General features: G+C 41.8%; 1 protein-coding gene across 3 annotated transcripts in view; it reads left to right on the top strand.

Moving 5' to 3' along the window:
- LOC141414927 (golgin subfamily A member 2-like) overlaps positions 1–22,822 on the top strand; it is a 94,147-nt gene that overhangs the window by 16,647 nt on the left and 54,678 nt on the right. The window contains exon 2 of one of the 3 annotated variants that reach the window (XM_074050737.1): positions 1,184–1,389. The exons of 1 other annotated variant lie outside the window; for it this stretch is intronic. The gene's annotated coding sequence lies outside the window, so the exon portion shown is untranslated. The remainder of the gene's footprint in view (positions 1–1,183; positions 1,390–22,822) is intronic. One more of the 3 variants, XM_074050736.1, reaches the window with a different exon arrangement.

The following is a 22,822-nucleotide window of genomic DNA, read 5'->3' on the forward strand; positions in this document are numbered from 1 at the left end:
TTTTTTTTTTTTTTTTTTTTTTGATGCTTGTTTATTGTTCAGGGTTTTTTTTTCTTTTTTCCCTGGGTGGGGGTCAGTCTGTCAGGGGGCTATGCTGATTTGTCCCAGGGAGTACTGCATGCCGCTTATTTGCTCACCTGGTGGTCTCCCATGCAGGGTAGGAGCTGGCGTCTGGTGGCGCGGGAGCCCACCTGGTTTCTCCATTTAACGTGGAGTGGGGATGCTGTGCACCGGCTCAGATGTGGAGGTGTCGAAATTTTGCCTCTTCTTGGTGGTTTTTCCTGCTAGGTGTATCTCCAGCATCTCTCCAAGAGTTTACTTTAGGAAGCATGCTTTCTGCTTCCTCACTCTAGTCACCATTTTGGAATCTCCCTAAAGCATTCTTTTGAAATTCTCAATTTTCCTTCCAAAACTGTGATTCTGCTCTGAAACCTGTGAAATTTATTACCATGTTCACACAGTATTCAGGACATTTCCAGTTCAGTAATCAATATTATTCTTTAAGTGTAGCTATGTGAGATTTGGGGGGAAAGGTATTGTTTTTTAAAAATCAATACTGTTCTTCATGTTCCTGCAAAAAACTTCTATTTCCTATTGATTGAATGACTACATTTTAGGCTTTGCACAACCAAAAGGTATACTTGTGTGTTGCTTCTGTGTTTTTTTAATGAGATTTTTTAAAACACAAAATTTTGTAAACATTTAACTCTTTTCTCTTTTAAATTGAGTTTTTTTTGTTGGATTTTTTTTTTCTTTTTTTGGCAGCATTGGAGTTTGAACTCAGGCCCTTCACATCAGTTCTCTTGATGACTGTTGATACCAGTTTGGGAAGCATCATTTGGCTTCCTAAGTGAGAGAATGTTAAGTAATCAAGCTCTAAAATACAGAATTAAGAAAGGTTTTTGGCTTTCTGCTTTCCTTATTCCTGTGAGGATGGTCAGATAGGTATGTCATGCACTGTAGAAGAAATGTTAGTGTTACTGTGCTCCAAACACCCTGAGGACCTTGGAGAAAAGATGACCTCTGAAGCTATAGTCACTGTCAATGCAGAGAGCATGTCTTCTTAATGGAGCATTAGAGTAGTTGGTATTTGGCCTGATTCGTGTGTGTGTGTGTGTGTGTGTGTGTGTGTCTGTGCGTGTTGCCTCCTGCCTACTTTGTCTTGGTAATCTTTTTGGAACAGAGTTACCATCTTTTCTGAAAACTCCAATGGACCTAACTATTTGCATTGGTGCCATGGCCAGGTTAGAATGTGCGACAGAGGGACACCCTGCACCTCAGAGTTCCTGGCAGAAAGGTGGCGGTACTGACTTTCCCGCGGACAACGTCTTCTTCATTGCCAACGTGAAACTAGAAGACATGGGAATCTACAGCTGCATAGCCCTTCAGGTATTGTACTGCTTCGAGCAGCTCTGCTTTATAGAGCCTAACTTGGACTTAAAGCAAAAAAAATAGTTTTAAGGTTTCAGTTGTGATTCATAACTTTGCTCTTCATATTTTGCCACTAATAGAATTGTGTCAGCTTGAATAGTCAGATGACTACAACCTGGAAGAATGGTGAGGGCAGAATTAAGGATCTTTATCCCAAAGTTCAGATTCCTTTATCACTTTGTTCTTTTAAGCCTCCATCTGTAAGGTTTCTATTTCACATGTTTTTTTTTCTACTATTCAACTAGTTTGCCTTTCTCTTATGAGAATTCCAACCTATTGATATCACTTCTCAAAAAATCTATGAAAATTATTTTTTCCCTGATTAAAAATACTGAACAGATGCTGGTGGCTCACGCCTGACATCCTAGTTACTCAGGAGGATCACAGTTCAAAGCCAGGCCAGGCAAATAACTTGTGACACCCTATCTTGAAAATACTCATCACAAAAGAAGGGCTGATGGAGTGGCTAAGGCGATAAGATCACCTGCCCAGTGAGTGTGAGCCCAAGTTCAAACTGTAGTGCCACCTATATGTGTGTGTGTGTGTGTGTGTGTGTATATAAAACCTCCTGCCTTTTGATTACTCTTTCCCTTCTAGTGTGTTCATAATCTTCTACTCTGTTAAAATACCTTTTCTAAAAAAATTTCACTCACCAATGTTTTTTTAAATTGGAATACTTTTCTTTATGGAACTCAAATCCAAACAAATTCTACTTTCCAGTTCTCTATTTCCCTAGGTGTCAGGAATTTTTATTTTTAAAGTATGTTAACTAGGTATGGTGGTGCATGCCTGTAATCCCAACACTCAAAAGGCAGAACATTGACAATTGAAGGCCAGCGTGGCATGTATAGTAAGTCCCGGTTTCAAAAAACAAAACAAAACAAAAATCTCACAACACAAAAGTTTGTTGGGGCTGGGGTGTAGCTCAAGTGGTAGAGCTTGTCTAGCATGTGTGAGGCCTGGGTTTAACCACCAGTACTGCCAAAAAAAAAAATTTAAAAAGTTAAGCTGTACAGAAAATTATGGTTAAGTCAAACACTATTAAGATTTTAGTATATTTATTCTGTTTGCATGTATTCTTTATGTAGTTAAACATATTTATCTTCACCTAATTTTTCTATTTACTATTAAGGATTACCCTATAATAAAAAAACGTCTTCATAAAATACCATGTGACTCTAGTATAATTTGATGACTAACACTTTCTTACTACAGTTTTAAATAATTTCCCTTTGTTTTTTTTTGAGATAGGGTCTCATTATGTACCTAGGCTGGCCTTGAATTCATGGTCCACTTACCTCTTCTTCCTAAGTGCTAGGATTATTTGTGTGTGCCATCATACACAACTATGTATTTTTAGGTTATACTGTTTTTGTAATATCTTTGTGTAGAAATCTTTTAATTCCTTGGTATAATTTGCCCAAGTGGAATTAGTGAGATAAAAATTTAGATGGTTTGTTTTTGTTGGGCTCGGGATGAAACCCAGGGCCTGTGTCTGCTATACAAGTGATCTACCACTGAGCTATACTGCTAGCCCCCAATTTAGGGTTTAATCTTTGCAGTATTGGGGGTTGAACCCAGAGTCTTGTACAAGTTAGGTAAGTGTTGTACTGCTGATCTAACATTCCTAGCCTTTTTTATCTTTATTTTTGAGACAGAAGTCTTCCTAAGTTGCCTAGGCTGGCCTTAATCAAGATTCTCCTGCTTTAGCCTCATGAGTAGCTGAGATTACAGGTGTGTACCACCACATCCAGTTCAGATTAGGTTTTCTGTTTTTCTGATACATTAACATCTAATCTTCTTACAAGTATATGAGATTGCACATCTTATCATACCCTCAGTAGTACCAGCCCAGTGATAACGTCTATAGACAAACTGTGAGAAGAACTCGGTAAAAAATAGTGTTAAGGGGAAGTATGAGGAGTTCTTAGTCCATACCATTTTCCTGAGAGTTGCAGATACCTCTTTTGCAGAGGAGCTCAATCTACCCGCAGACATTCCCAGCTACTTGTCTTCCCAAGGAACTCTGTCCGAGTCACAGGAGGGCTATAGCAACTCTGAGGCAGGCAGCCACCAGCAACTTATGCTTCCTGCCAGTGGATATGGACACAAAGGCCCTGACATTAAGGATTCTCTTTACTCCATTGAATTTATTTTCCATTGTGGAGTTTCCCCTTTTAACCCAAAGCGATAATTTTAAAGTAAAATACTCAGTGATAACTTTTGCCCGTATGCAAAATAGAATGAAAATTGACTAAAGTCAGTTCTTCAGTGGTTTTCATGTTTTCCCAGTAGACTGTAAACTCCAGGAGGGAAAGTAGTAGAATCTGGTCATTTCTGAACACTAAATTTCTCATAGTGCCTGGTTGATAATAACAAATAGCTGAATATATAAAATTCACAACTCTGTTTTCCTCATATCCAAGTTCCATTTTCCTTGTCCTCATCTGCAATAAATAGGCATTTCAACAGGAACCTAAATCCCACATAGGAATTCATGTCAGAAAGTGACTGAAACACAATGGGAATGAATATAAAAGCAGGAGAGTCCCTGAATTCAAACCCAGTCCCACCCTCCTGCCCGCCCCCCCAAAAAAATAAAAATAAAAAACATCTGAAGTTGTAAAGTTATGACTCTAATAATCTATTTTCAGTCTGACATAATTTGTGTCCATATTTACAATTTTAGAGAAAACTCAGGAGAGTTAATCTGACAAATCAGGAGTCAAAAGACACACATAGTCCCTGCCCAACCATTAACAACTTTTCAGAGGCAAAACATCAAGTTATTTAACCTCCCAGCATCAGTTTCCTCATCTGTAAAATAAAGGAAATTGATCAACTGTTTGAAGGTCCTTTCCAAAGCTAATATATGCCTTCCTAGTTGAAAAAAAAGATAAGTAAAAGACCCCAGTCAGTTTCATCCTTTAGTGGTATGAGGTTCCCCCACCCCTTAATCATTTCATGGATGTTACAGCCTATTGTTAGAGTTGCAGCTAAATCTCTCAATCTATTCAGCCGTAAAATGAACAAACAAACAAACAAAAGCTGCTGGGTTCTGGTGGCTCATGCTTGTACTCCTAGATGTTCAGGAGGATCACTGGTTGAAGCCATCCTGGGCAAATAGTTGACAAGACCCTATATAGAAAAAAAAAAATCACAAAAAAGGGCTAGTGAAGTGGCTCAAGGTATAGGCACTGAATTCAAACCCCAGAATCTCAAAAACAAAAAACTCACAAAATGCTCCTAAGACTATTAGCTTGCAAATTTAACAGGAATCACTACAAACTGATGACACAACAGCACCAATTTAAACCCAAAATAAATGAATTACTGAAGCATAGTCTATGTTTACATTTTTAAATATCTTACTATTAACCGCTTTCTTTATTAAGCATGTTCTTGTAGATTGCTATCATTAAAAAAGATGGTTTAATTTAATTTTTTTCCTATGTCTTTTAAAGTATAAGGTTATTAAGAGTTTTATTTAAAGCAGTGTTTTCTACAGTTGGTTTTTACAAAGGTTATTTCAAGATACAAATTAAGGTCTTCAAGCTTATAACTTTATAATTTAAAGTTTGCCTGAAAGTTTTCTAAGGTCAAAATTTAGAGTACTAATGTGTATTTTAAAATGGGTTTTTGTTTTATCAAAACAACTGTTGGGGATTTTTGATGCTATACTGGTTCCCCCATTCTTTCAAGTTTACAAGCTAACTACAACCCCATGGCCTGATGTGAAAACTGCCCACGAGCAATGGGTTTGAGCCAAGCTTACCTTGGTGAAATTTGGTTTCTGTACTGATTATAATAGTTCTGATGCTCTAATAGTTGAGTTGGCCTTCAGGGTCACAATCCCATTTAGGAACCCTCATGCAGGGTAGAAGAGAGGTGGCTCTTTGAGAACGGTAGAAAATTGGGGACCCCACAGCTTGTTCACACAGATACATTTGCAGGAAGCCTTTTTAGGCATGCCAGATCAAGAGAATCTGTAACTGAGACTTCCAAGATAACAAGGGGGACGCCCCAAAGCTCTTGGAATCTTGTCTACCAAACAAGTCTACCAAACTTGGTAGACAAGTTTGCCTGTCTCCCAAAGGGCAACTTTCCCCCTTTCCTTCCCTCTCTCTCTTTCCAGCAGCCAGCATAGGGTATTCCATTCAGGAGCCCTCATGCTGGAGTGGAGGGGTGAATGGATTTCCCCCCTACCCTTCCCTCTGTTTCCAGCAGCCAGCATAGGGCAAGCCAACATATTCACTTGGTGGTATCCTTAAGTACTGGGAGATGGCTTTGATTGATCCTGCTAACCAAAAGTATGATGACTGTTTCTCTTCATTCATAGCCCATTTAAAATTATTTACTATTCTTTACATCTGGCCAAGACCCTAAGATAGTTTTCTGATAACACTAAAAAAAAGAAAACTAAGGTTAAAATAAGTAAAAATTCTTTTAAATGGTTCTAATACTGCTAATGCCTTGTATCTAAATGTTACAGAATCATTTACTAAAGTACATTCTATCTAATAAGACATTTCTGCTCTTTATTACAAATGCTAAAAGTTCTGCCACTTAGGTCTGACATCTGTATGTCAGATAAACATTTCCTTGTCTGACATCTGTTCATCAGATAAACATTGGTTTATCTGACATTGGCTAGATAAATATTGTCTTATATATATAATATCCAATTAAGTATCAAAATGGACTGTTTGAAATTACTGACACTACATTACCCTAACCACTGGAAACTTTAGGGTTTTTAATTCTCAGTTCTGTATTGACAACCACTCAGTTGTTACTTTACCTAACCAAAATTCAAGGTTTAAACTGTGATGCTGCTACTGGCTCCTTTATATGTTAGGTGTCTTTATGGTCTTCAAGTATATAAACCTCCTAAAATAGCTCTAAAAAACACTGTACCAGGTTGGTGTCCTAATTCCTTTTGCAAGTTTGTGTTTATGTTCCCAACTGTAATAAGACACATTTAATAGTACTGTACTGTACTGTACTGTACTGTACTGTACTATACTATACTATACTATACTATACTATACTATACTATACTATACTATACTATACTATATTAATTGCTAACTATTAACTACAGTTACTTTAAATTTTGCCATTACAGTTCTAACTCTATTGGAACATTTACAGACAAGCCTATAGAAAAATGACTCTGAAGGTGTTTTCTGTCAACAGAAAATAGTATTTTCAGATACTATTATGTACTAATTAAGATCACTACAATTTTTGGTAGCACAGCTAGCTGAAAGCAAGAAGTGGGACTTGGTGCAGGGTAGCGCAGATGCTCAAGGACAGAGACAGGCTGGCTGGGTGGGGAGAGCTCAGCATTCTCAACCCTCTCCTCTGCACACCTTGGAAAAAGAAAGTGAGGTTTATGGTGAGGATGAGGGGTAGAGTGAGGTGGGGTGGGGGACATGGCCCAATGACAAGCCAACCCAGTTATTTTCCAGCCAGGACAGTGCATTTTTCTGGGTAAAATGGGAGTGTATCACACTCATTCTGCTGACACCTGGCTCCTGTCTGCTGCACTGTCAACATTGCTGTTCACCACCTGCAATTATGAGCTTCTGTGCTGGTGTGAGCCCAAAGAGAACGTGCAAGAAAAGACAATTATTCTTTTGTTGCTTTGTCTCTTACTTCCCCACAACCACAAAGACACAATGAGTATATATAATAGACTTCACTGTAGAACTCTTCCTCCTTGTCATTGTCCTCCTCCATCTGGGCTGGCCTTGAACTACCATCTTCCGCCTCGGCCTCCAGAATGTGGGGGTTTCAGGTGTGCACCACCACACCTAGCGCAAAGTTTGGTTTTCAGAGTGCGGTGCATGGAGCAGCCCCTTAAGGTCACCTAGGAACTTAGAAATGCAGATTTCTCCAGTCCCACTCTAAACCTACTGAGGGCCTTCTCAGTGACCTGTGATGACATGCCCTCCAGGGGATTCTGATTCTTGATGCAATCTAATAGACATTACTCTGTATTTCAGGGTAACTTGAAAAAGTTACACTGTAGAGAAAGAAGGAGAACAAATTAAATGTGAATTATAGATAGACTGTAAGCATTGTAAACAACTTGTAAGAACATAATAGATGTCTTTTATGGGAGTCTGTTCCCCCCCCCACTGGAGGCCCATATGTCTCCATCAAGACAATCCAAAGCAGTTCTCTCTCCCTCTCCCTCTCCTCCTCTCACATCCTCCTCTTTTTATCTCCCCTCTTCCTTCTCCCCACAGAGGCCACAACATGTTTAAACTTGGTGTTTGTAATTTCTCTGCACATTTTTACTACCTATCTACTACCTAGTCCTTTCTGCTTGCATTGAACTTTGTGTGCTTTGGACACACTGTACTTATTTTTGGAAGTTTGCTGTATTCCATTCCCAATTAAGTTTTCAGATTTATCATTGGTGCCATTACATCTACCTATTCTCTTGTCAGTGGACATTAGGTTGATTCTAATCTTCCTTCCTTCCTTCCTTCCTTCCTCCCTTCCTCCCTCCCTCCCTCCCTCTCCACCTCCTTCCCTCCCTCCCCTCTTTCTCCCCCCTTCCTCTCTCCCTCCCTTCTTTGTTAGCTTTCTTTTTTCTTTTTTGTTTTCCTTCTTTTTTGAAACAGGGTCTCACTAAGTAGCCTAGTATTCACTGTATGTCCCAGCTTGGCCTGGAGACCACCATCCTCCTGCTTCAGTCTTCATAGTGCTGGGATTACAGTTGTGTGTAACACACCTGGCTGCTTCTAATTTTTCATCTGTAGTAAGTCATGCTGCAGTTAGCACTCACATGTCTGTCACTTTTCACCAATGTGTAAGAGTTTCTCTAGGACATAGATCCAGGAATGGAATTGCGGAGTCATTGGTAATGCGCATTGCAACTTTCCTAGGTCTTTCCAAGTTATTCTCCAAAGTGGCTACATTTAATAATTTTCATATCTTTGTCCGCTGTGGTATGGGAGTGGTCTTTTATTATTGTTTTAATTTGCATTTCTGTAGTTGCTTGTAAGGTTGAACATGTTTTCTTTTTGGTGGTACTGGGGTTTGACTCAGGGCCTCACGCTTGCTAGGCAGGCTCTCTACCACTTGAGCCACTTGTAGAGAACATAAAGCCTCCTTTAACAAGCTGCAAAGTTTGTCTGGACTTTGGGTGTAGAGTAGTTCAGAATCAGTGAGCTACCAGACTCTGGACTATAGAGTCCAGCAGAACACTGTCTGTATGGACAAGACTGATAAGGCATGTAAACAGCATAGTGTCCAGTATGGCTACACTTATGCTAAGACATATTGACATCTAGAGCAGCACACTGGAGTCCCCACTTTTTGGGTGTAACCAGTCAGCAGAGGACTAAGTCACATCAGAGGGGAGCACCCTGAAGGAGAAAAATCACATAAAAAGGACACCTGCTGAGGGCACAGCAAACTGCACTCCGCAGTGTCCTCTGATACTCACATGTACGCTAGCATCAAGGGACTCTCTCCTGCGTGGGCCTCTCCTTGCCAGAGGGACTCTCTCCCGAGTAAGAGAGGCCCTGCCTTATGATAGTTCTCACTCCCAAGCGGATTGAGTTCCCGGCACTCTCAACCCAAACGAGCTGACTGCTGACAGCTGGTGGGGCTCCTCTGTGGAGTGCTGGCTCTGCCTGCCAACATTCTCAACACTAATGAACTGCTTGCTTGGTGGGGCTCCATCCATGGAGCATAAGCCTTGCGTGCCGCAGTGCCCTGTGAGGTGACAGACCGTGTGCTGTGATTCCCTCTTGGACCTTGTAATTGTACACTGAAAGTGTGAATAAATGTTGCATTGACTCCAGTGTCTGAGTGGACTTTGAGAGACATCGCCGTGGTTTATATACACTACTGAGATCAGGGACCCTCAGGTGTATGTGATAAAGGGGACTGTGCAGGACTGGATGGGGGATACCCTGGATGTGATTTCTAAAACCTGGACGTACAAGACATAGCTGAGGACTCAGGAAAGGGACTGTAAAGTGATGTACTGTCACCTTCTGTCCATTGTCACCCATCTCCTGAGGACTGAGGTCTGAGGCCTGGTCAGGTGTCTGCAGTGGCCAAAGAGCATCCTCTAAGGTGCCTCAGTTAACTAGAACTCTGTGAAGGATGTCATGAGTCATTGCCTTGAAAACTGTGCAGAGACACCCAGGGAGACCTGCCTCACCCCCACCCTCAGTGGGTGGGTGGGGTTGGGGCAGGGGCTGCACCTGCTCTCATTTTAACCCTGCCCAGCCCTCACAAAGTCTTTCTCCTGCATCTTACTCACCCACCAATGGCGTGCGAGGATTCAGGCCACGCCCACATTCTACATTCCATGCTGCCTAGCATCCCCTGCATCTGCCTCTTCTGGCTCACACCGCTGCGAGCTGTTGGAGTAGAGGACGCGGTGCTGGCTAGAGGCGGAGGAACGTGGTGCGCTGAGTGTTTCTAGTGATTGTGGTGTGTGTGTGTGTGGGACAAGACTGTTTCTGTGTGTGGGAGTTGATTGTGGTGTGTGTGGGTGTTGATTGTGGCGTGTGTGGGAGGAAGATTGGGGTTTTGTGCTTGGGACGAAAGATTTTGTGTGAAGAACGTGTTGTGTGTTAGAGGAAGATTGTTGTGAATATTCAGGAAACATCGTGATAAGACGTGGAGGAGGATTGTGGAGAGTGGAAGAGAGATCGTGATAAGTGGAGGAGGAAGACTGTCGATTGTGGTAGAGATATATCGTGATAACTGGTGGAGGAAGACGGTTGTGTGTGGTGGACAAAGATCTTGAGTGTTTGAGAAAGAGCTGGTAGATTGTGTGGTCATGTGGACCCGCCACCTTCCTCCTCCTAGACCAGCTATTTCTGAAGAAGTCAAACTTCAGAAACGGGCCTCGGGCAAGAAAATGCCGAGAGCCTTCCAGCTCAGGAACAACCTTAGTGTGCCTGTAGGGGGAAAGAAAAAGCAAAAGATAAAAAATGGTAACCCTGAGCTCCCCACTATTTGTGAGGATGTGCCCCCAAACCGCAGTGCTCCTGCACCAACAGCTTGTGAGGGTGCATTGCCTGCCAGTGTCCCTTCACCAGACACTGGCATCAAGAGTAGCAAAAAGCTTGCATATGAGGATTTTCCCGTCATAAACTGGGAGGCCGTCATCACATCCAGGAAGAATGATGTGAAGCGAGATGCCCTCGATGTGTGCAACCACAAAACCGAAGACCCGAAAGAGAAGGACTTGCAGCTGGAGAAGAAGCTTCAAATCCTCTTGGCAGAAAAAGAAGCCATGCAGCTGAGCCGGGAGGAGCTTGAGAAGAAGCTGGCGCTGTCTGAGGCCAGGCTGCTGGAGTCCTCCAGCCAGCTGCAGCAGACCTCAGCAGCCATGCGTATCCTGCAGGAAGAGTTGGAGAGCAGTGCCCAAGATGTTCTTCAACTGAAAAGTACCCTGGAGGAACTGAGGAGCCTGTTGGAAGAGCCGTCACCTCCACAGCCCCCAGCCGGGCCCAGTGCAGCAGAACAGCGACTGGAGGAGGAGGCTCGGCAGCTGAGAAAAGCGCTAGAGTGCCTGGAGGGTCAGTTAGAGGCCCAAGTGAGGGAGAATGACAGGCTGAGTCGCCTCAAAGAGGACCAGGAGCGGCAGCTCCTGGCACTGGAGCAGGCAGCCAGAATCCCGGGCGAGCAGGCAGTGGATGGAAAGGAGGATATGAAGAGCATGGAGAACCAGGAGACCTTGACTGACCTGAGCGCGGTGCTGAAGGAGCAACTGGCCCAGCTTCAGCATGACAATATGAAGTTGACCTCCGCCCTGCTGGAGGAGCAGAATGTGAAGAAGAAGCTTGTCAAGAAGCTGGGCCATCTGCAAGAAAACCTAGACGACCTCAAGGTTATCATGGAGGTGAATAGCCAGGAGGCTCCCAGCTGGCAGGAGGAGGGAGTCCAGTGCCTGTGCCACCAGCAGGAAGACATGGTGGCCCATCGAGATCAGGTGGCTGCCAACCAGAAGCCAACTGGCGAGACAGAGGCACCAAAAGACTGCCTCCTGGAGGTGATGGCAGAAGACCTGGAGCCTCAAGGGGTACCAGTGGGTGCAATTGGAGAATGCACTGCCCTCAGTGCACTGCTGAAGGAGATTGAAGACAAGAAGGCGGAGACCATCTGCATGCTGCCCAGACAGAACGGGGAATTAACCTGGGAGCTTCAGGATCTGAAGTTCCAGCTTGATGACCAGTGCAAAATGTGGCAAGGCAAGTTCTGGCAGTCACCCACAGCTGTGCTGCTGGGTCCACCTCAGCGCCCCATGGCCCCCAGAGGAAATGTTTTTTGTTTTTTAAATTTTATTGTTCTTTTTAAGATCATATTACTGGTGTACTTGGTGTTTATTGTGACAGTTACAAAAATTCTTACAGTGTTTCATAGTTGAATTCACCCCCTCCATAATTATCCTTTTATCCACCCTCCCCCACTCCTGGAACAGTTTCAACAGGTCTCATTCCATTTTCATACATAAGTACAAAATATTTCCACCATATTCACCTTCCTAAACCCTTTCCTTATATCTTCCCCCCTCCCACTAGTACCAGCCGCCCAGACAAGACCTGTTTTACCTTCCTGTTCTCTGTTTTTGAAAAAAAAAAAAAAAACCAATTTTGTTTGTTTAATAGAGCTATAAGAGGGAGTTTCGCTGTGACATTTCTATGTATATGTGTGTTACAATCCAAATTGGTTCATCTCTATTTTTCTCTTTCTATCTTAGACCCCTCCTTATGGTGATTTCAAAGGTTTAAAAATTCTATATTCATTCTTGTATACAAAGTACATCAGCCATATTCACCTTCTTAACTTCCTTCTATTAGTCTCCCTGTCCCCTTAGCGTGACCTGTTTTATAATATTGCTTGTGTTTGTATTGGATCTGTTTTCCACACATGAGAGAAAACATGTGGCCTTTGGCTTTCTGAACCTGGCTAATTTCATTTTTGATGATGTTCTCCAGTTCCCCAGGATGACCGTAAAGTTGCGTGTGATGAGGGGGAGTTTGAAGACGTCATCCTCACTGATGACGTGCATTTTGAGGAACGAGACATTGGAGCAACTTCCCCACTCCAAATGCAGCAGAACCTGCACATGTGGTACAACATCTCAAACCAGCAGGAGTGTGTAGAATTGAAGGATGACCTCTGCCTCCCCTTTTTTTACAGGGCTGATAGAAATGGTCAAGTGACCATTATGTGTGTTTAAAGTGGGGCCGGGGCTCTGCCCCACCCGAGTCCCTGCCACCCCAGTCCCTGCCACCCTGTCCCTGCCACTCCTTCCCAATCACCCTTTTGTATTAAGATTAGACCTATTTGAAAAGGGGCCACAAAAACATGCAAAGACATTGCTGTCTTTGTAAGTTGAGAAAATACAAGAAAATGTAACAAACAGCAATATTTTATTAAAGTTGAAAACTTGATTAAAATTTGATGTACTCTTTTCTTTCCACCAATCTTCCAAAATGGTCCAGCCGACCACCATAGTGATGAAGGGAGGTGTCATTAGATGCATGTGTGATGTGAATCTATCACTAAAGAAGACTATTTCTGCCTGTAAGACACAAATTAGTGGGCACCGGTGGCTCACGCCTGTAATCCTAGCGACTCAGGAGGCAGAGATCAGGAAGATCGTGGTTTGAAGCCAGTCCCAGACCAATTGTTCATGAGACCTTACCTTGAAAACACCTATCACAAGGGCTGCTGGAGTGGCTCAAGGTGTAGGCCCCAAGTTCAAGCCCCAGTACCACACACACACACACACACAACAAAAACTACACGTAGGATGCCTACATGACTGGTCATTCACCAAGCTTACATTTTTACCTAAACTGAAAGTATTGAGGGGCTAATATAAATTGAACTTTTCTCCTACAGGAAAGCCTAATGAGTAGAAGAGGTGTTAACAGATTAAAGTTTTAGACATATCTGACTTTCTAAGGCTGAAAGATCGCTTTGATGTGCAATACCCTGGGTTCATCCCCCAGTGCCACCAAACCAAGACCAAAGGGAGATAGGCTAGGACTGAGCCCTGCAGCTGGACCTGCTCTGTGTCCCAGGCTGTCTTTGAAAAGCCCAGTAGGTGCATCCGTCAGTGAATTCTTCCCAGTGCTCCCACACTCACCTGTGTCATCCAACTTCCAGGAAGGCTGAGGGGGCTGCTTCTGAGCTAAAATTCCTTAGCCTTTTTTTTTCTAAATGGAAAATGGGAAGGACAACTTAAAAGCTAAGAAATGGCTTTCAGCCTGATTGGGAATGAAGTTGGGCCTTTTCAGTCTTTTTTTTCTAGACTACTGAATGAAAATAAATGATCTGGTTCCCCCACCAGCCTTAGCAACCCTAGGCATTCTCAATTACACTCATTTGTATCAGACATTTTGGGTGGGGTTGGCTAAAGTATCCTACAATAATTTTTAACAGTATTCACCAGTTTGAGTTTGTGTGAGTTCTGATTTAGGCAAAACAGAAATGTGCATTTCTGCCAGTCATTCTGCTAGTCCCCAAACAGGTTAGAGCAGACAGACACAGCAACTTGTGAGCAAGTTGTACTTTGTTCCCTCCAGAATATGTGACTAGGGTCTCACACTAGAAGACATCTTCTAATGATGCTTTTCAGCTGGGGAGAATACAGGGCACAGGCATAGAAAATGTCACAACATCGATCTACCATTTGATCCAGCAATACCACTCTTGGGGATATACCCAAAAGACTGTTACTCCAGAGGCACCTGCACACCCATGTTTATTGCGGCACTATTCACAATAGCCAAGTTATGGAAACAGCCAAGATGCCCCAGCACTGACGAATGGATTAAGAAAATGTGGTATCTATACACAATGGAATTTTATGCAGCCATGAAGAAGAACGAAATGTTATCATTCGCTGGTAAATGGATGGAATTGGAGAACATCATTCTGAGTGAGGTTAGCCTGGCCCAAAAGACCAAAAATCGTATGTTCTCCCTCATATGTGGACATTAGATCAAGGGCAAACACAACAAGGGGATTGGACTATGAGCACATGATAAAAGCGAGAGCACACAAGGGAGGGGTGAGGATAGGTAAGACGCCTAAAAAACTAGCTAGCATTTGTTGCCCTTAACGCAGAGAAACTAAAGCAGATACCTTAAAAGCAACTGAGGCCAATAGGAAAAGGGGAACAGGTACTAGAGAAAAGGTGAGATCAAGAAGAATTAACCTAGAAGGTAACACCCATGCACAGGAAATCAATGTGAGTCAATGCCCTGTATAGCTATCCTTATCTCAACCAGCAAAACCCTTGTTCCTTCCTGTTATTGGAAGGAACCTTGGACCTTGTAATTGTACACTGAAAGTGTGAATAAATGTTGCATTGACTCCAGTGTCTGAGTGGACTTTGAGAGACATCGCCGTGGTTTTGTTGCCTCTACCCTAAGTCTGCCTTGGGCCACAGGCGATCCCACCACAGGGATATTGACCCAGGTTCAGGCCATTGCTAACTGCCCCTGGAGGGGAGAAGGACAAAGTCCTGTTCAAGACACCACTCTGCCGGCCTTTTATTGTGTTGGATAGTCTTGAACTGTTTACCAAGGACTGGCCACAAACCCTGATCTTCCTGATCTGTGTCCCCTAAGTAGCATTAAAGGCAAAGGCACTAGCCAGCTGCTGCTTTTTTTTCTTTTTGGTTTTTTTTTTTTTTTTTTTGGTAGTATTGGAGTTTGAACTCAGGCTTCATACTTGTAAGTCATGCACTTTACTGCTTGAGCCAGGTCTTCTGCCCAAAGTTGAACATGTTTTATATGCTTATTTGGTTATTCAGAATGTTAGTTAGGGGCTGGAAATATATCTCAGTGCTTGCCTAGCATTCACAAGGCCCTGAGTGTTTGGGGGTTTTGTTTGTTTGTTTTGGTGGGGCTGGGATTTGAACTCAGGCCCTCATGCTTGCTAGGCAGGCGCTTTACCACTTGAGCTACTCCTCCAGCTGTTTGTTTGTTTTTGGAGGCAGGGTCTTGAACTCAAAATCCTCCTACCTCAGTCTCCTTAGAGCCTAGATTACAGATGTGAGCCACCACATCTGGCTTGCTTTGTGGTACTCATTTTCATTTTGATACAGTCATATTTTTATCAAACAAACAAGACACTCAAGAGTGTTAGCCAGCTTTGTGTCACTGTAGCACCTAAACTCAGATTAGTGCCTTGCACAAACCCCAAAGCAATGAGCTAACAATGGACTGAAACCTCCAAACCTGAGCCAGAATAACTATCCTTTAAGTTGACTACCTCAGGTATTTTTGTCACAGTGATGCAAAGTTGACTAACACAATGTCTTTGTAATCACCTTATACTTAAGGTACTTTTAATATTGTCAGTGCTTTTCTTGGCCCTTTGTTCTACATGATTTTAGAACCAGCCTGTTTAGTTACACACACACAGGACTATAAACCCCCACCCTCCCCACACGCACACATTCACTTCTTTTTGGAATTTGATTGTAATTTATTGATTTATGGATTAATTTGGTTGAGAAATGACATAATGCTACAATCTTCTATCAATGTTATATGTGTCATCATTTATTTAATTTTTTAAACAGAAAGGACCAGCAATAAAAGTATAGAAAAATACCCATTTGGGAGCTATCTGGCTATCTCAGTGGAAGCATTTTCAGTAGGTAGCAAGGATCTAAATTGGACTGCAGAGGGCTGTTGAATGAATGGCAGGTGAGGGTCTGGAGACCCTGACTGTGACCTGCTGATTTAGGAAAGTTAGATGAGAAAGAAAAGACAATTGATATCTTTACATCTTTTTATTTTTATCTGTTAAAGTTAGGAGAGCTTTGAAGAGAGGTAGCTCCTCAAAAGGAGACACATGTTGGATGTATTGTAGAGAGAGGTTGAGGCAGCTGATTGGGAGGGGATGGCATCAATAGCTCGAGAGCGAGAGTCCTTGACTAGAGTCAACATTTCATCTTGTGAGTCTGGAGCATGGGCTGTGAGGGTGAAAGTGGGCAGAGTTGCATTTATTCACTCCCTCAACAGGTATTTGTTGAGTGTCTGCTATGTGTCTGGCAGTCACTGCTTTTTGAGGGGTGCAGTCATGAAGAAGAAAGGCAAAAATCCTTGCTTCCACGGAACCAGCAATAAACAAGAGGAGGAAAACAACAAACTAGATCAATAATTAAACTATGTTAGATGATGATATGTGCTCGGGAAAAAGAAAGCAAAGAAGGGAAACTGTGTGTGTGTGTGTGTGTGTGTGTGTGTGTGTGTGTGTGTGTGTGTGTGTGTGTGTGTGTGTGTGTGTGTGTGTGTGTGTGTGTGTGTGTAAGACAATTTACCCAGGTGAGTAGTGAAGGTTTGAAAGTGACATTTGAATAGAGATCAAGTAGGTAACAGAGGGAGTCATGGTGATTCTTTTGGGGGAAGACCAGACAAAACAGTAAGGGCAAAGGGCCACAGAGGGCAGTTGGGGTTAGGATATTTAGGGGAGGCCAGTGTTTTTGGAGTAGAGTGAATGAAGGAGATGATGGTATGAGATTAGGTGAAAGAGGTAGCAGGGCAGATGACATGTGGTCTTAAAAGAAATTGTATGGGCTTTGGCTTTTACTCTGACATATAACTGGATGGTTTTAAACAGAAATGTGATGTAATTTGTTTTGGGGGGTTTTTTAAACTTTATTTTTGGTAGTACTGGGATTTGAGTTCAGGGCCTCATGCTTGCTAGGCAGGCTCTCTACTGCTTGAGCCACTCTGGCAGCCCCTACCTTAAGTTTTAACAATCTCACTCTGGCTGGTGTATTGAGAATAGTTTGGAGGGGCAAAAGTGAAAGGTGGGAGACCAATCGGGACAGTTTTACAAGAACACAGATGAACTTTGAGGGTGGCTTTTACCACCAGGATGAAGTAAGTTGTGGTTGGACTCTAGATGCATTTTGGAATGCTGACAGGACTTATTTCTGGATCATATGGAGTATTATGAGAGAGTAGTCAAAGGTAATGCCAAGATTTTAGGCCTGAGCATCTGGAAGCCTAGAGCTGGCATGAGCTGAGATGGGTAAGACTGAGAGCAGGAGGTTTAGGATAGAGTGAATATCAGTTTAGGTTTTTGTTTTTGGTGGGACTGGGGTTTGAATTTGGGGCTTCTCAATTGCAAAGCAGGTGCTGTATCACTTGAGTCACACCTCCAGTCTATTTTGCTCTGGTTATTTGGGGGATGGGAGTCTGAGAAGTATTTGCCTGGACTGGCCTCAAAACACAATCTTCCTTATCTGCAGTCTCCCAACTCCCACTTCCCCACCACCCCCCATTCCCCCTCCTACTTAAAGCAAGTACAAGAAGTTTCATTGTTCTATTTCATACATGTATGTGAAACCCATCCACCCTTTTATTTTTCCTTAACACTTTCTTCTACCAGTCTATGTGTTTAGGAAGAAGTTGCAGTAAATGGTATCCTGCCCCATCCTCTTTCCCCAAACTCTCCATGTCCCCAGGTGCCACGATCAAACAGTTAAACTTAACTACCTTCTAAGGAAGTTGAACCAAGTGAAAAGACGTTTTGCATGGGGCTCTACTATGTATCTATGAAAGTTTCCTCTGGAAAAAGGAGGTGGTGAGTGTGACCATGTTACTACTGATGGAAAGAAAATCCAGACATTGCACTCCAGCCTTCGCTTCAATAGTGTGTGTGGTCTCTTAGTGATGCTTACAACACTGTTCAGTTCCCAGCATGACTGCAGTAAGAAAAAGTCACCAAGACAAGATTCGATCTTCTTGATAGTTTTTACTCTGTACTCTTCCTTTTAAGGATGATTAAAGGAAATTCAAGCCAATTAAAAAGTTAGTTTATTCTATGCCTACTATAGGGTAGGATGTTTCTGTTTATAATGAAGATAAAGACGTGGAGAACAGCGGCTTCAAAGATTAAATGACACAGTGTCTGTGATAACCTAATAAAGCAATATGAATTGAACTCAACAAGCTACCTTTGGGGGACAGTGCTAACAACTGCTTCACTTATTCCAGAGGCATCCTCATGTCTTGGCTTAGAGTAATTCCACAAGAAGTGAATTATTTTTATCAGTATATTTGTGCAGCACAGAGAAAGCATCCAGTCTTGCAGAGTGGCAGAGGCAGGCTGAATTCAGGCTACTTTGGTTTAAATCTCAACTCTGTCACATACTTTGTGGGTGAGCTGGAATAAGCTATTTAATCTCTCTGAGCCTTACATTTCTTAACTGTAGAATGAGATAATGACATAATAGTACTTCTTTCTCTTAGGGTTATTATAAAAATTAATCATGACACATATAACTAATACAGTGCTGGTTAGCTCTGAAGATGTTAGTTTTTGTTTATTTAACAAATATGGAGCTGTTTCCTACTCACATAGCTAACGGCCAAGGACAGTGTAGGCAATTATGGTTCGAAACTACACCAAACATTCTGTGTTTTACAACTAATAACATTCAGTGAGTGTTTTTTAGTGCAAAGCACAGTACTAGGTTTATATACTTTTAAGATATTTATCCTAACAGCACTGTCTTCATTTCCAGATGAAGAAACTGAATTGTAGAGAAGTTAAGTAACTTATCCTAGATCACTAAGTATGTTAGTAAACTAAGACTGAAACCTGGGGTTTTTGTCATGTCATGTTACCTGTTTAAAATTCCATAGTTGTCAACAGAGCTCAGGGTGTAAAATTCTCAGTTGTCTTCATCTGAGTGGTTTCCATTTCCACTAAGTGAATTCTTAGTAAACACTTATTGGATTTTTGCTGTATAACAGATATTATTCTAGGCAAAAAGAGGTATAAGATGAAATCTCTACTGTTAAGGTTGGGACCACCTGTGTAATGTGCATGGTATATGTAGATACTGGCTCGTGTACATTAATGTTTTAATTGTGAAGTAACTGAATAAGTTCTGTATTGTGGGACTTATAAGTACTGAAATACTGTTGACCTTTCACACAGTATAAATTGTTTCTTGGTAAGAATGGAGTCAAATTAGGAGCTCTTGAGAAACTTGCTTCTGGCTCTTTGAGCAGTGTTCTTCACTGTCTTTTATTTACCCTTAGAGGTAAGTACTGTTGAAAAAATATGGTTCAGTTGCTGTCATTAATGAAAATTATGTCTAAGTTTTTCAAATGAGAAGCATTTTATCATTAGTAGTAATTACAGTGAGTAGGGAAAATCTATTGCTGAAGGCTGTATCATCTAACCTGGTGTTTCTGTTGATGTTTTTGTTTTTCACATTTTCCTTCCGTATGAACTTTGGAATTGGCTTGCCATGCTTCTTAAAGAAAGAAAGAAAGAAAGAAACTCTGGTTGGAATTTTGACTCTAATTGTACCAAGTGAATTTAGGGAAGAAATCACAATATTGAATCCTTTCACCTAAGAAAGAGCTATGTCTCTCATTCTTTCTTTCTTTCTCTCTCTCTCTCTCTCTCTCATTACATTTATAAATGCATTTTTATAACTTTCTCATACATACCATGTTCATTTTGAGGCTTTAATACATACTGTGCTGGCAGAATGGTTCAAGTGGTAGAGCACCTGCCTAGCAAGTACAAGGTCCTGAGTTCAAACCCCAGTACCACTAAAAAATTTACTAAAGTATGTACTAGATACTTTGTTTTATTTGTTTCTATTTATATTCTAATGTTTAATGCTGGCTTATATGAAAACTTGGATTATTATGTTTAACTTTAACAACTCTACATCATTCTTTCTAGGTCTAACAATCTGGGAACTAAAGATTCTATCTTATTTTTTTATAGTGCTGCAGATTGAACTCAGGGCCTTGTGCTTGCTAAGCAAGTGCTCTACCATTTGATCCATGCCTTCAGTGTTTTTTACTTTTAGTTTGTTTGCTGTGCTGACTACTCAGGCTGACCTCACAATCCTCCTACCTCTGCTTCTGAAGTAGCTGGAACCACAGGCATATGCTATCATGTCTGGCTTGTTTTTGAGGCTGTCACTCACTTTTTCTCTGGGATGGTCTTTAACCAATATCCTCCTATCTCTGCCTCCCAGATAGCCTGGATTACAGGTGTGCAACACCATGTTCAGTGAGGTTAGGACTTTTCTGCCTCCATCTAGTTTAGTTAATTTTGGGTATTTTCATAAAAATACGCATTTTTTCCAGGTTATTCTGTGTGCTGCAAAAAAAAAGAAACAGACATTGCTGTCCTTGGGGTACTTAATATTTTTGTTAGGAGACAGAAAATAAACAGCAAGACATAACTTGTTAATTACAAAGGTTATGGGGAAAACAAGGCAGGGAAGGAGAGCAGGCAGTGCTAGGGACTGAAATGTTGGAGAGGATGGTAGGGGAAGATCTTGAGGAGGTGACATTTGAATAAAGACATGAACAAGTGAGGGGTGAGACATGGATTTATCTACAGAGAGAACACTTAGAGTGGAGTAAGCCAAAAGTGATTATAGGAGATGGAGTCAGATATCAAGCAGAGTGCTTAGCAGGGCCGTGTCAGTTGTAGAGAGGACTTTAAAATGAGAAACTGTCAGAGGGTTTTATGCAAAGTGCCGTATCTGACAAGCTTTTTTTTCCCCCTTCCTTCTTTCCTCCCTTCCTTGCTCCCTTCCTCCCTTCCTCTCTTCCTCCCTTCCTTTCTTTCTTTTGAGACATAATCTCACTGTGTAGCCTAGGTTGGCCTGGAACCCATAATCCTCCTGCCTCAGCTTCTGAGTGCTGGTATTACAGGCATGGGTCACCACACCCAGCTTAAACTTTTCTTAGTATAGAACCTTTATTGAGTTATAATTCATATACTGTAACTCACTATTTTAAAGTAGTTAAAACTACCTCAGTAGTTTTTAGTACATTTGCAACTGATGGTCATGCAGCCATCATTACTATGCAATTTCAGAATATATTTTCATCACTGCAGAAAGAACCCCTGTTCACATCCGCAGTCACTCTCCATTCTCATCTGTCCTCACTTCCTTGCAACCATTTCCTCCAAGATTTCCTGTTTCTTTCTTGGTTTCTCTTTCTACTTCCTTCTTACAATGAAAGTGCACTGACTCTATGAATACTTTGGTGTCTTATATTTTTTTATGGTACTGTGGTTTGAACTCATGGCCTCACATTTGCTGGGCAGGCACTCTACCACTGCAGTATACCTCCAGCCATTTTTCTTTAACTATTTTGGAGGTCTTTGGTTTTTGCTGAGTATCAGCCTCAGATTGCAATCCTCCTACCTATACCAGTATTGTAATTTGGTCACTGGTACATACCACCATGCTTGGCTTAGTAACTTATTGCCTGGCTGTTCTCAAAGCATGATTTTCCCAATCTCTGCCTTCAAAGTAGCTGGGACTATAGGTATGAGCCACCATGCCTGACTATATTTTGTTTTCATTATATAGAACACACAGATAGTAGTGATGATGTGAAGGCTACCATGTGATGATAAACTTATGATTGGAATGATACATCTTCATCTACATGGCAAGCAACATCTGAGGCTACTAGAAGCTAAAAGAATCATAGAACAGATTCTTCCCAAGTACCTTTAAAGGAAGCATGGCCTCACCTGCACCTTGATTTTGGACTTCTGTCTTCTGGAACTGTGAACTAAGCCAGCCAGCTTGTGGTGCTTTGTTATAGCACCCTTAGAAAACTAATACAGTTCCCCCTCTGTTTCATGCTTAACTGGAAGGGGTTGTATGGCAGGATAGTTGTGGCCCCAAAGTTCAGCTCTTTCAATTCATACATACATGTGGCCACTTTCCCTCAGAGTATGCAAATGCTTCCAGAGTGGCTGAGAGAGAAGGTAATTTCTGGTGAGAAGAGAATTCTGAGATGTCCTAAATTAAGGCCAGAGGATAAAAGCAGGAAATAGATAAAAAAAAAAAAAAGGCCATTTTAATTTACAGCTTCAAACTAAATCAACAAAGAAAAAGAAAGGTTCCATATTCCTTTCCTGTATGCTGAAGATTACCATTAGAGAAAATCACATTTGCTTTTAGAGCCAACCAACCAGCCAAGAAATAGAAAAAGCAACTCTTTATGGACTAACCTACTATCCCAGGACCTTGTCTGCTTCATTTTCTTCTGCCCCTCTTATCTATGGCCTACATAGGGTCAATGTAAATGATTTTTATTTATTTTCCCCAAAATTTTGTTATAAAACACTCCGGCCCCTTAGGTCCAACTGCTATCTGGTCATGCTGCTTGTGGCTAAGGGAATTTGTGCCAGAACTGGTCTTTCACCTTTTATATAACATCTGTTATAGCTCAATAAACCCTCTTTTAAGAGACCTCTTAGACTCAGAAGTTTGATTTAATGCTGGTATGTGGTGCCTCCCTGATCCTGCAACCAAGATATTTTCCACCGTGCAATTAGTGGATGTGGCTTACTGCATCAGACC

The sequence above is a fragment of the Castor canadensis genome, chromosome 12 (assembly GCF_047511655.1).
Source record: "Castor canadensis chromosome 12, mCasCan1.hap1v2, whole genome shotgun sequence".
Lineage (NCBI taxonomy): Eukaryota > Metazoa > Chordata > Mammalia > Rodentia > Castoridae > Castor > Castor canadensis.